Source organism: Staurois parvus, unplaced genomic scaffold (assembly GCF_062004578.1).
Source record: "Staurois parvus isolate SC_StPar_1 unplaced genomic scaffold, SC_StPar_1.0 ptg001328l, whole genome shotgun sequence".
NCBI lineage: Eukaryota > Metazoa > Chordata > Amphibia > Anura > Ranidae > Staurois > Staurois parvus.
In genome coordinates, this window is record NW_028319124.1 from 5,941,000 (window position 1) to 5,953,095 (window position 12,096).

At 45.5% G+C, this 12,096-nt stretch overlaps 1 protein-coding gene across 5 annotated transcripts in view; it reads left to right on the forward strand.

Annotated features, from left to right (window-relative positions):
- The first annotated feature begins 234 nt into the window (after nt 1-234).
- Nucleotides 235-12,096, forward strand: part of NSD3 (nuclear receptor binding SET domain protein 3) — a 192,758-nt gene continuing 180,896 nt past the window's right edge. For 4 of the 5 annotated variants that reach the window (XM_089661313.1, XM_089661314.1, XM_089661315.1 and 1 more), the window contains exon 1: nt 235-829. The gene's annotated coding sequence lies outside the window, so the exon portion shown is untranslated. The remainder of the gene's footprint in view (nt 830-12,096) is intronic. The other variant, XM_089661317.1, reaches the window with a different exon arrangement.

Sequence of the window (12,096 nt, forward strand, 5' to 3'; positions counted from 1 at the left end):
AACTGGTTTGAAAAACATGCAATTAATGTTTTTTCCCCTGTCCTTTACAATGACCCAGTGCACAGTACATGAAGCCAGCACAACTGGGTGAAGTGTCTCTTTAAAGTGTGGCCTGCAGTTACTATGAAGATGTGTGGTCATACGGTCATCTGTCCAGCAGGAGCCGCTCTAGGCTGCGCACCATGCTCACTCTGTCCCTCAAGCTTTAATGACAACAATCCCGCTTGCGGCGCTGAGGGGAACTACAACTCCCGGCATCCCCCGCGCGGCCTCGCAGCCAATCTCCGTTCGGGATTTTTTTTCTCACTGGCGCTGCCGGGGCGCGCGGGCGGCTTTTGTGTGAAGAGGAAGCGGGCGGCGGTGACCCGGACACACCCGGAAAAGACTAGAGCGCACCTGGGGGGGAGGGTGGGGGACTCGGCAGGCCGGGAGCCGCGCATGACGCCCGAAAGCCCTTCAGAATCGGCCCGAGACAATACAACACCCGAAAAAGCCCGCATTTCAGGCCCGGGTCTGGCGTAATCCCCCCAGGAAGGGGCCTGAGAACGACCGGAACCGTCCTTTCGCCTTCCCGGGTAACGTGACCGGAGGAGACACCCGAATAATACCTCCGCCGCCATTTTGTGTCCCTGCCATACGGGGCTCACCCGAAAAATACAGACGAGGCCTCCAGGCTGTGATCGAGCGGGAACACCCTGAGGGGACCGGCCCCCTGAAAAAAACACGTCACCAGCCCCGAATCTGCTGACGCCCCTCCCCCTTTCGGGTCACCGTGGGTTCCTGTGGCTGAAGTCCGAGACACCCGGATCTAGAATGGAACAAACTGAAGGTGATGGTGGGGGAGGGGATGTGTGTGTATATGTATAGTTTGGGGGGGGGGGGGTTAATCAGAGCATCATCCAATCACAGACTGCTCATCCATCACTATTCCCCATTGATGATGGTTTGAGGGTCCCCCCACCCGTCCCCGAAATGTGACCCGTCCGCGGGGGCCCTTCACGGGTACCAGTGAGAGATGCACGGTGTGTCTGTAGATGATTTGATTGGACCATCTGACCCTTCCCACTGCTCAGCCCTCCCATTGCTGCAAAGTGTGTGAGAAGCTTCTGATGGAAGCGGCCGAGTATAGCGGCTTATAGATTGTAGGGCCGCCCATCATGAGCTGGAAGGGTCTGTATACATGATCATTGTTGCATGACAACTTTTGTATCCGCACACGCGTGTTCACATAAAAGAGGGACTTCCCGTGGAAGCCAAGTCCGCCTCCCAGAGGGCTTGGTCACCGCCATGATGGCGCATGCGCAGATCTACCCATGGGTGCTGCCTGACCTTCAGTCGTGGCGGAGGGTGCGGGTACATCTGTGAGGGCGACAGAACAGTCTTTGTACGGCTCTGGTGCACGTGCGCAGGAAATGTTGAGCCCTGCAGTACATCTGTGAGGGGACAGAACATCCTTCGTACGGCTGTGGTGCACGTGCGCAGGAAACAGTGAGCCCTGCAGTACATCTGTGAGGGGACAGAACAGCCTTCATACGGCTCTGGTGCACGTGCGCAGGAAACAGTGAGCCCTGCAGTACATCTGTGAGGGCGAGAGAACATCCTTCGTACGGCTGTGGTGCACGTGCGCAGGAAACGGTGAGCCCTGCAGTACATCTGTGAGGGGGCAGAACAGCCTTCATTCGGCTGTGGTGCACGTGCGCAGGAAACAGTGAGCCCTGCAGTACATCTGTGAGGGGACAGAAAATCCTTCGTACGGCTGTGGTGCACGTGCGCAGGAAACAGTGAGCCCTGCAGTACATCTGTGAGGGGACAGAACGTACCAAGTACGGCTGTGGTGCACGTGCGCAGGAAATGGCGAGCCCTGCAGTACATCTGTGAGGGCGACAGAACATCCTTCGTACGGCTGTGGTGCACGTGCGCAGGAAATGGCGAGCCCTGCAGTACGTCTGTGAGGGGCTAGAAAATCCTTCGTACGGCTGTGGTGCACGTGAGCAGGAATCGGCGAGTCCTGCAGTACATCTGTGAGGGGCCAGAGCAGCCTTAGTATGGCTGTGGTGCACGTGCGCAGGAATTGGCGAGCCCTGCAGTACATCTGTGAGGGGACAGAACAGCCTTGATACGGCTGTGGTGCACGTGCGCAGGAAACGGCGAGCCCTGCAGTACATCTGTGAGGGCGACAGAACAACCTTCGTACGGCTGTGGTGCACGTGCGCAGGAAACGGCGAGCCCTGCAGTACATCTGTGAGGGGACAGAACAGCCTTCGTACGGCTGTGGTGCACGTGCGCAGGAAATGGCGAGCACTGCAGTACATGTGTGATGGCGACATAACATCCTTCGCACGGCTGTGGTGCACGTGCGCAGGAATCGGTGAGCCCTGCAGTACATCTGTGAGGGCAACAGAACATCCTTCGTACGGCTGTGGTGCACGTGCGCAGGAAATGGCAAGCCCTGCAGTACATCTGTGATGGCGACATAACATCCTTCGCACGGCTGTGGTGCGCGTGCGCAGGAATCGGCGAGCCCTGCAGTACATCTGTGAGGGGACAAAACAGCCTTCGTTTGGCTGTGGTGCACATGCCAGAAAATGGCGAGCCCTGCAGTACATCTGTGAGGGCGACAGACCAGCCTTTGTACGGCTGTGGTGCACGTGTGCAGGAATCGGCGAGCCCTGCAGTACATCTGTGAAGGGAAAGAACAGCCTTCGTTCGGCTGTGGTGCACGTGCGCAGGAATCGGCGAGCCCTGCAGTACATCTAGGGGAGAGCTGTGGGAGTGTTGCTTTGCAGCAACAATAAGGCCTCATGCACAGCGCCGGTTTAAAATGCCACTTTTAGGAGCGTGTGACTTTTTTTTTTTTTTTGCTGCTAAGGCTAGGTTCACACTGCGGGGTGTTTGCAGGAATTGCAGCTGCTCCCACACCCAAAACGCACTGCTCTGTAGATGCACGGGGCTGCCATTCATTCTTAATGGCACCCCTCACATCTCGACTCGCAGGGAAATCGCATGCAGCACCATCCAGTTTCCCTGCGGCTGCGTATTTAAAATAGGGGAAGCACTTTTTTTTTTTTTTTTTTAGGAAATGTAGGTTGCCATGAATGGGCTGCCATGCCTGCACTAACGGGGGGGGGGGGGGGGGTTACACACCTGTGTCCATGCAGGAATAGGCATTTAGAGGCAAAGAAAACAAAAACCTCACTGCCAACACATCCAGAAAAACTTGATGCATCTAAAAGTGCTAATGCTAGGCGCAATTAGTAGTTCAGCGTGACTGATTTTGGCCAGTTAAATGACTGGTTTTAGTTGTAAAGCCTTAGGCTAGGTTCACACCTGTGCAGGTTGTGCTTGAGCCTTTTCTGCTTTGCGTGGTGTTTTTGAACTTGCTTTTTTTAGATGCATTTTGCTGGGTTTATAAAAAAAAAAAATTTTCTTGTTACTAGGCAGATTTAAAATGCAAAACGCGGCAAAAACGCAATGCATGCTTTTTTGCAGCGTTTCCATTGACGTCTATAAAACAAAAGTGCAACTTTTTGCGTTCAAAAAAAGTTCCTGACCGTTTCCAAAACACGCATCAGGTGAAAACGCGGAGATGTGAACATGTCCCATAGGAAATCATGTTAAATGGACTGTACTGCATTTCTGCAAAATGCTGCGGAAACCGCTTAGGTGTGAACCTAGGGTAGAGGTGTGTTTTTTTTTTTTTATCTTAATACATTCTATGCATATCCTTCTGTGCTGCAGGATCCCCCACCAGCCCCCACTTATTCTCACTTGAGCCCGATCCATTGATGTGCATGAGAGTATTGGCTCTCAACACTATCTCCCTCCTCATTGGGCAGATTGATAGAAGCGGGAGCTATTGGCTGTCAATCAAATGCTGTGATGGAGAAGTGGGGGGCTTGTCAATAGGGCAGCTCAGGAGCAAGCCCACATTGGTGCCCCATGGAAAGCGGCTTCCCATGGGGGCACTTGCTGAAGAGAAGAAGCTTGGAGTGCCAGCGGGGGATCCCAGAAGAAGAGGATCAGGGCTGCTCTGTGCAAAACCATTGCACAGAGCAGGTTAGTAGAACATGTTTGTTATTTTAATGTAAAAAAAACCTGAAGGTTTAGGGTCAAGTCACAGCAGTGCGTTGATCTACATTTTAGTGCAGCTGTAAAACGCAGATCAACAGAAGGAGATCTGAAAAACAATTTCCAATGTGTCCTATTTACACCATAATGCTGCATTGACCTGCGTTGCAACCCCATTGATGATGGTTTGAGGGTCCCCGAAATGTGACCCGTCCGCGGGGGCCCTTCACGGGTACCAGTGAGAGGTGCGCGGTGTGTTTGTAGATTGGATGATTTGATTGGACCATCTGACCCTTCCCACCGCTCAGCCCTCCCACTTGCTGCATAGTCTGTGAGAAGCTTCTGATGCAGCTGTATAACGCAGATCAACAGAAGGAGATCTGAAAAACAATCATTTCCAATGTGTCCTATTTACACCATAATGCTGCATTGACCTGCGTTGCAGCCTGTATGCGTTTTAGCACAATGCAGTGGATGCCAGCACAATGCACAGGATATCCTGCAGTACGCTTTAACGTGTGATAAAATGCATATCAACGGACATCGAAAATGTATGTCAACGGATGTGAGCGCACGACTGAAATGGAAGGAAATGTACATCCGCTTTCAATACGTTTTAAAGCAAGTCGGTGTGAATTGGCCCTTACTGTTACTGTAATGCCCAAGAGCTCAATGTGTTGAATGCGTTTACAAAAAAAAAGCCTGAAGTTCTTAGAAAAAAAAAATCTATTTGTAAGGGAGGGGGAAGGAGGCAATTTAGTCCCAACATACTCTTTAGGGCCCGTTCATGTCTGTGCGTTGTGAAACGCAATGTGTTTTTTTTTTTTTTTCTTTTTCTTAAATGCATAGCAGGTTTTTAGAGCATTTTTTTTATGCATTGTGTTAAAATTTAACGCAACATGTAGTGCAATTTTGCAAGTGTTTTCATCACTGGTCACCTGGCAAAAGATTGACATGTCACTCAAAAAATGCGCTTAAAAGTGGGGTGCATTTTTGGTGCCCTTCCCTAGACTTCAGAGAAGGGTGCGTTTTTCAGACTGTACTAAAGATGCTGCAAGCAGGACATTTCTAAAGCTCGGTGCACTGTAATAGAAAAAAAAAAACACACACAGATGTGAACAGGTAGGGCTTTAAAGGGCTATTTTTTTCATTTGCTATTGACAGGCTGGGAAAGTGCGTTTTTTAGCGTGGCAAAAGCACACGTGTGAACAGGGCCTGAGGGTGAAGATCTGCTTTCACTTACTATACAGGCCCAGTGCGTTGTGTCTACACTGACAGCCATTTTCAGTGCATCCCCAACACATAGACAAGGCAGTGTTACTTGTTTCTAGTTTGCATCACGGCATGTCTGCTGTGTGCACTGAAAAAGTTCTGCATTTTTTTTATTTTTTTGTAGTGGGTCGCGGTGACTTGAACTGTATTGAAGTGGCACTTGTGACATTTCAATAAAGTTTTTTGTGGAAAAGTAAACAGTGGGAGGGTGCAGGATCGGTTCATTGGCACTGAGTTTCGCGGTGTACACCAGCGACTAAGCGATCAGCACTGCTTGGTGGCGTGAGCAAGCCCCTCCCCCTCACTAAATAGGCTGCAAGCAGAATGCCTGTAACAGGTTCTGATGGAAGCAGCCAACCGAAATGGCCTATAGATTGTTGGATCACCATCAACAGAAGAGCAAGTTTACATGGCGATCTTTGTCACATGATGCATTTTGTATTCACACATGCGTTTAATAAGATGCAGTACATGGCTGAGCTTCACTAACCAATCAAGCCCATTCACAACAGATGCATTTGCTGGGGGCAGTTTGCAGCACAACCCCAATAAATGTCTAGTTTCCCACGAGGTCAGTTTGCAGGGGGCACTAAAAAAACATATTGCATTCGGAACGTTTTTCTTTCAACGCAGTGGGTAGCTATTTGAACCATCACAACACCAATGCAGGGTATATGAATAGAACTGTAATGAAATGTCACCTGTGATGTTTCAATGAAGTTTTTTGAGGGAAAAAATAAACAGTGCTGTGTGCAGCTTGCTGATGTGAACAAACCTTTAACCTGCTGCCCTCATAACGTATAAGAAGGTGGGATTTAACACCCCACACTGCATATGTGTGCCCTTGGACATCCAAGGTTTGCGCTGAGTATGCTCCCAGAACATTGACTGAGCTGTCCTTGACAGCTACAGTCTCTGGTAATGATCAGGAGTTGGCTGGTAGGAAGGTTAAATGATAAGTTCACCTTTTCTGCAGGAGACCTGCTGGTGCAGTGCTTTAGAGGCTCAAGAAACAAAAAATAAATGCACATTTTTTTACCTGCCAAAAAAGTGCATTTATTATTTTTGTAAAAAGGTGAACTTATTCTTTAACCACCTCACGTCTGGCTGTTGTATATAAACAGCTGGACGGTGGCAGTGCAGGGTCGGGTGGCTGTTTATAAACGGCCTCCCTGCATCCTGCTTGTGCGCGCTCCCTGGGAGCGCGCAGCACCGCGATCCAGTGCCCGCTGTGTCCTCCAGACACAGTGGAACACCTATTGTCGGACGGGACCTCTGTACGAGGTCCCGATCATGTGATCACTGATTGGCCAATCAGTGATCACATGCAGAATAGTAAGCAAGATGTCACTTGTGACATCATTGCTTGCTACGTGTGAAATCTGTGAATGATCACAGAGGTCACATGGTACAGGGCTATTCACAACAGCCTTGTACCATGTGACAAGCTGCGACCAATCACAGCTCACACAGTAGTTCTCAATGGCTGCAAGAATGCAGACAGAGAGAAGGAGAAATGATTGCTTTTACATCCTTTATGGGTGTAAAAGCAATCGGTGTAAAAAAAAAAAAAAAATTTAATCACCCCCCACAAGTAGTACTTTGGTGACACTGTACTGCTAGGGTGACAGTATGTAAATAAAAATAAAAAATAATATATAAAAATAAATGTTTAAAAATTTGGTTTTAAACTAATTTGGGTTATTTTTTTTTTTTTTTACTAATAATATGACGGAATAAATTTTGGCCAAGATTTATGATGAAATACTATTTATTTGCAAAATTTTATAAGAAAAACACTTTTTTTCAAAATTTTTGGACTTTTTTATTTACATAGTAAAAAAAAAAATAAAAATCCCAGTGGTGAATAAATACCACCAAAATAAAGCTTTATCTGTCTCAAAAAAAATAAATGCTAATAAATTCATATGGGTACAGTGTTGCATGACCACGCAATTGTCATTCAAAGTGTGATAGCGCTGAAAGCCGAAAATTGGCCTGGACAGGAAGGGGGTGAAAGTGTCCGGACTGGAAGTGGTTAAGAGAATAGGTTTCAAACGAGAATACCTGTGAGAAGGTTCAAATGGAAGTGGTTAGCTAAAAGAACTTATAGGTTGTAGGGCCATCAACAAGAGATGTAAGAGTGTGTTTACACAGCGATTGTTGTCGCATGACGCCTTCTGTATTCACACATGTAAAAGGATGAGCTTCACTGGTGTAAACCATACCAGGCTATACCCACCAGGCTGAATGAGGAAATCCGTTTGTTCCCTAAACAGCATGGATGGAGCAATCTCTGCTGCTGGCTGTTGTGTTCAGCAGCCACAGCTTCCACCATTGCATATGATAGGATGTAGTGGTGCACTGAAATGAAAATTCCAGTACCAAAGATTCAGGAAAAAAAATAAAATTTAATTAATGTGGTTAGCATTTTTACATTGAAGTCACTAGGGGGCGATTTTGCATTGAAGTCTATGGGAAGCGCTTTTGCATTAAAGTCTGAGACACAGCATGCCATTATGGCCACCTGTTTTTTTTTTTCTTTCTATTGGCAAAATGGCGATTAACCCTCTTTTCGGCCAATATATCAGTTCATCCCTAATAGTATGTGATAGGATGCAGTCACTGTTCACCTGATGATAGTTCTCCACCAAGCTTAGTCGACTTTTGTTGAGCCGGAATAATACTGACCGTCACCCATGCTCCATTTTCAGCCAATTCAGCAGGAATGTGGCAAAATTAGAGCCGTCTATTGTATGTACAGCTCAGTGTATAGTGCGCATGGTATGAATACTTTCATGCATTATATTAAAAACCTGCCTTTTTTCTTTTTGGTCAGTAAAGTTCCACTTTAAAGTTGAACTCTGGGCACCAGAAAAAAAATACTACAGGTGGGTGAGGGTCAGTAAAAACTGGCGGTTGAGTTGTGGTTTTATGGACAGCAGAGCTACAAGTTAACATGGCTGGCAGGGGTTAGTTGGCATACGTGGCTGCACTTGTACATGGAAAAATTTACACAACAGGGCCACCACCCAGCATGTCCCATTCAAGTGAGGGGCCCCGCTGCAACCATGTTTAATGTATATGGTTGTGTCATGGTGCTGTGGGCTTTCAATGGTTAACAAGGCATTGATCTGACCTAGTCTCTGAGCTGCCTGTCGAATACCTCTGAAAAGTGATCCACTGTGGATAACTTTACGGAGAGACCACAAACAGGGCCACACTTGTAAATGAGCCCTAAGCATCCCCGAGTCGTCTTCTCTATAGCGCTCCGGCCGGCGTACAGAGCTGGACCAATTGCCCTGCATGGTATGTGGGGACACCAAGGGCCCAGCCACAACCCAGAATGTTGGAGTGAGGAATAAGGGAAGTATTGCTCTACCATACACTCAGCAAGCATTAAACCCTTAACACTCCCCCACCTGAGATTTGGGTCCTCTTCAAATTGAATGTGTTATGTAGTAATATGGGAAGTACATTCATTTTAAATGGCACCACAACACACTGAGGTAACCAACCTGTGATGCAACACACTCTAGCATGCAAAGTGAATAGACTACTTTAATGCACCCATTTGTATGTGTCACCTCCTAGGTGTGAAGGAATTCTAACACTGTCCTAGAATGCAATGTAGCACCTATTGGCTGCATCTGTCAGGAGCAGCTGGGATGAGCTGGCCATACACTGCTCAGAATGAAGTCAGTTCTGCTAAATTCGTGAAAAATTGAGCATTGGTGTCCTTAGCAGCACCACAGGACTTGGGGAAAAGTTGATTTAAAAGCAAACAGTGACTGCAGCTAATCAGATGCAGTCACTGTTCAGGTATTCAGACAGCCTGCCTGAATAAATAGTTGGCATTGGAGACTCCTCCATCTACACTGTCTAGTGTGTGTGTGTAGGGGGAAATCGATTGATTTTCTTGTTCAGCCTGCAGAACTGAAAAGAAAAAAACAAAATGTATGGCTAGCCTAAGTCTGAAAGAACCATTCTCACCGTACTTCATCAGATGCTGTGATCTGTGGGCTGTTGAATGACCGTAATATACCATGCCGTAAAGGCTGAGTAGCTTGATGAAGGGGATCTCTGTGGCACTGAAATGGCACATACTGCTTGTGCTATATAAAAAGCTCACAATGAGCAATTTTTGGTATGACTGTTACAGAGCTCACATTTGCTACTGTTAAAAAACATTTTATGGTGCAAACTAAATATCATTAGGTTACGGTAGAATCTATTACTGCTAACTTTGATGTAATGTATCCTCACAGGAAATAAATCTGTGCATGAACCCTGATCTAAAATGAAATAAATCGCTACATGAACCCTGATCTAAAATGAAATAAATCGCTACATGAACCCTGATCTAAAATGAAATAAATCGCTACATGAACCCTGATCTAAAATGAAATCAATTGCTACATGAACCCTGACCTAAAATGAAATCAATATATGAACCCTGATCTAAAATGAAATCAATTGCTACATGAACCCTGATCTAAAATGAAATAAATCGATATATGAACCCTGACCTAAAATGAAATCAATTGCTACATGAACCCTGACCTAAAATACAATCAATTGCTACATGAACCCTGACCTAAAATACAATCAATTGCTACATGAACCCTGATCTAAAATGAAATAAATCAATATCTGAACCCTGATCTAAAATGAAATAAATTGCTACATGAACCCTGATCTAAAATGAAATAAATTGCTACATGAACCCTGACCTAAAATGAAATAAATTGCTACATGAACCCTGACCTAAAATGAAATAAATTGCTACATGAACCCTGACCTAAAATGAAAAAAATCGACATATGAACCCTGACCTAAAATGAAATAAATCGATACATGAACCCTGACCTAAAATGAAATAATCGATATATGAACCCTGACCTAAAATGAAATAAATCGATACATGAACCCTGACCTAAAATGAAATATTCGATACATGAACCCTGATCTAAAATGAAATAAATCGACATATGAACCCTGACCTAAAATGAAATAATCGATACATGAACCCTGACCTAAAATTAAATAAATTGCTACATGAACCCTGACCTAAAATGAAATAAATCGCTACATGAACCTCGATGTAAAATGTGATCACACATGGACTGTGTCCAATAAATTTTAATGCAAACCCCCCCCCAAAAAAAAAACACCATTCATAACTCTTTGGGTTTATAGACTCAATGCACAGTCTCTTAGATGCGCATGTTTATTGAAGGAAAAGAAAGCTCCGAATCCTTCGTGTATAGTTGTCCGAAAAGCTGATGCTCTAAGCAGTTGAACATTGGGGAGCAGAAGTGCCTTTATCTTGTATGATGTTGGATTTCTAATAGGGATGGGGGGAGGATTCGCTCTTCACTTTCCTAGGTTATTGATGGCCATAAAATCTATGGACCAGGTTAGGTGATAAATGGTGAGATTTTTAGGTTGATTTATTGGAACAGGAAAGAAAATGACAAGATATGGGAGTGCTGAATAACTATGCTGGGAAGAAAAAGATGGGGAAGTGCTGAATTATCTTGGAATGAAATGACAGTAATGCATTGGAGAAGAGGAAGTGCAGGAGGATGCAAAATGATTTGTGAAAGGAAAAGTGAATTGGTTGTTGTGCAAAAAAAAAAATAGAATTAATGTGACAGAGTGAGTGGCAACTAATTCTGGATAATAACATGGGGGAAGAGACTGTGGAGATACTAAATTGGGAAGGAGGGGGGTGGTGGGGTGCTGAGTGGCTATAATTATGTAAGGTAAATACAAAATGAGGAGGGCTGAATTATTCAGCAGAGGGAATTAACATGTAGGAAAACCTCAATGATTGTAAAAGAGTGGGGGATATAAAGTAGATGGGGGGAATAAGTGTGTGTGTGTGGGGGGGGGGGGCAAGAAGTAGGGGGCTGAATTATTAAGCAGGAGAAAGACATGGATTGTGAAAGTGTTACTAAACCCACAACAGAAAATCAGTCTGTATATGCAGTAAAGCGTGCTTGTTGCTCACTGCAGAACCTAAGGGGTTAATCCTCCTGTAAAACTGTTGTTTGATCCTATCTTCTCTGATCCTCCTCTTCCTTTACTGTCCCCAATCCATCTCCTGATAGAACAGAGCCTTGGGGGCAAGATGCACTTGCTCAGTTTGGTGCGTATTGCCAGAGTAATTTTTTTTCTCCTTGGAAGAGTGCATGTGATCAGCACAGCATCAGTGCTGTCCAGACAGTGGGTTAGCGGTCCTGCGACCTCATAAGTCAATCAGGGAGAATGAAAATTCCTTTAATCAGTGTTGTGGTGGACACTGATAGAAGTCACAGGACTGCTGAAATAATTTCCATGTTGTGTGTACTGTGGGAGACCAGATATAGTGAAAGCAGGGTCCGGGGTTTAGTAACACTTTAAGGGCTGAATCATTGTGTGTAAAGAAGATATAAAATAGGGCATGTATAAATAAGCAGGAAAAAAAGATATAAAATAGGGCAAGCTTAAGGGCTACATCCATCTTTTTTGACCATATTTCATGTTATATCCATATTTGAGGTGTAACAGGAAACACTGGTACCTCCCCCAACATCAATTCCCTCAAACTGCCCCCACGGGGGGTTTTTTTTTTTCCTCCCTGCAGCATTGTTTTTTTTTATTTGCCTTGACTTGCACAGCTGTGTAATCCATTCACAAATCCATTTTCAGGGTCCCACTGTGGCAGTGGGACTCGTAGATCTCAACGGATCACAATTTCGATTAGATCAC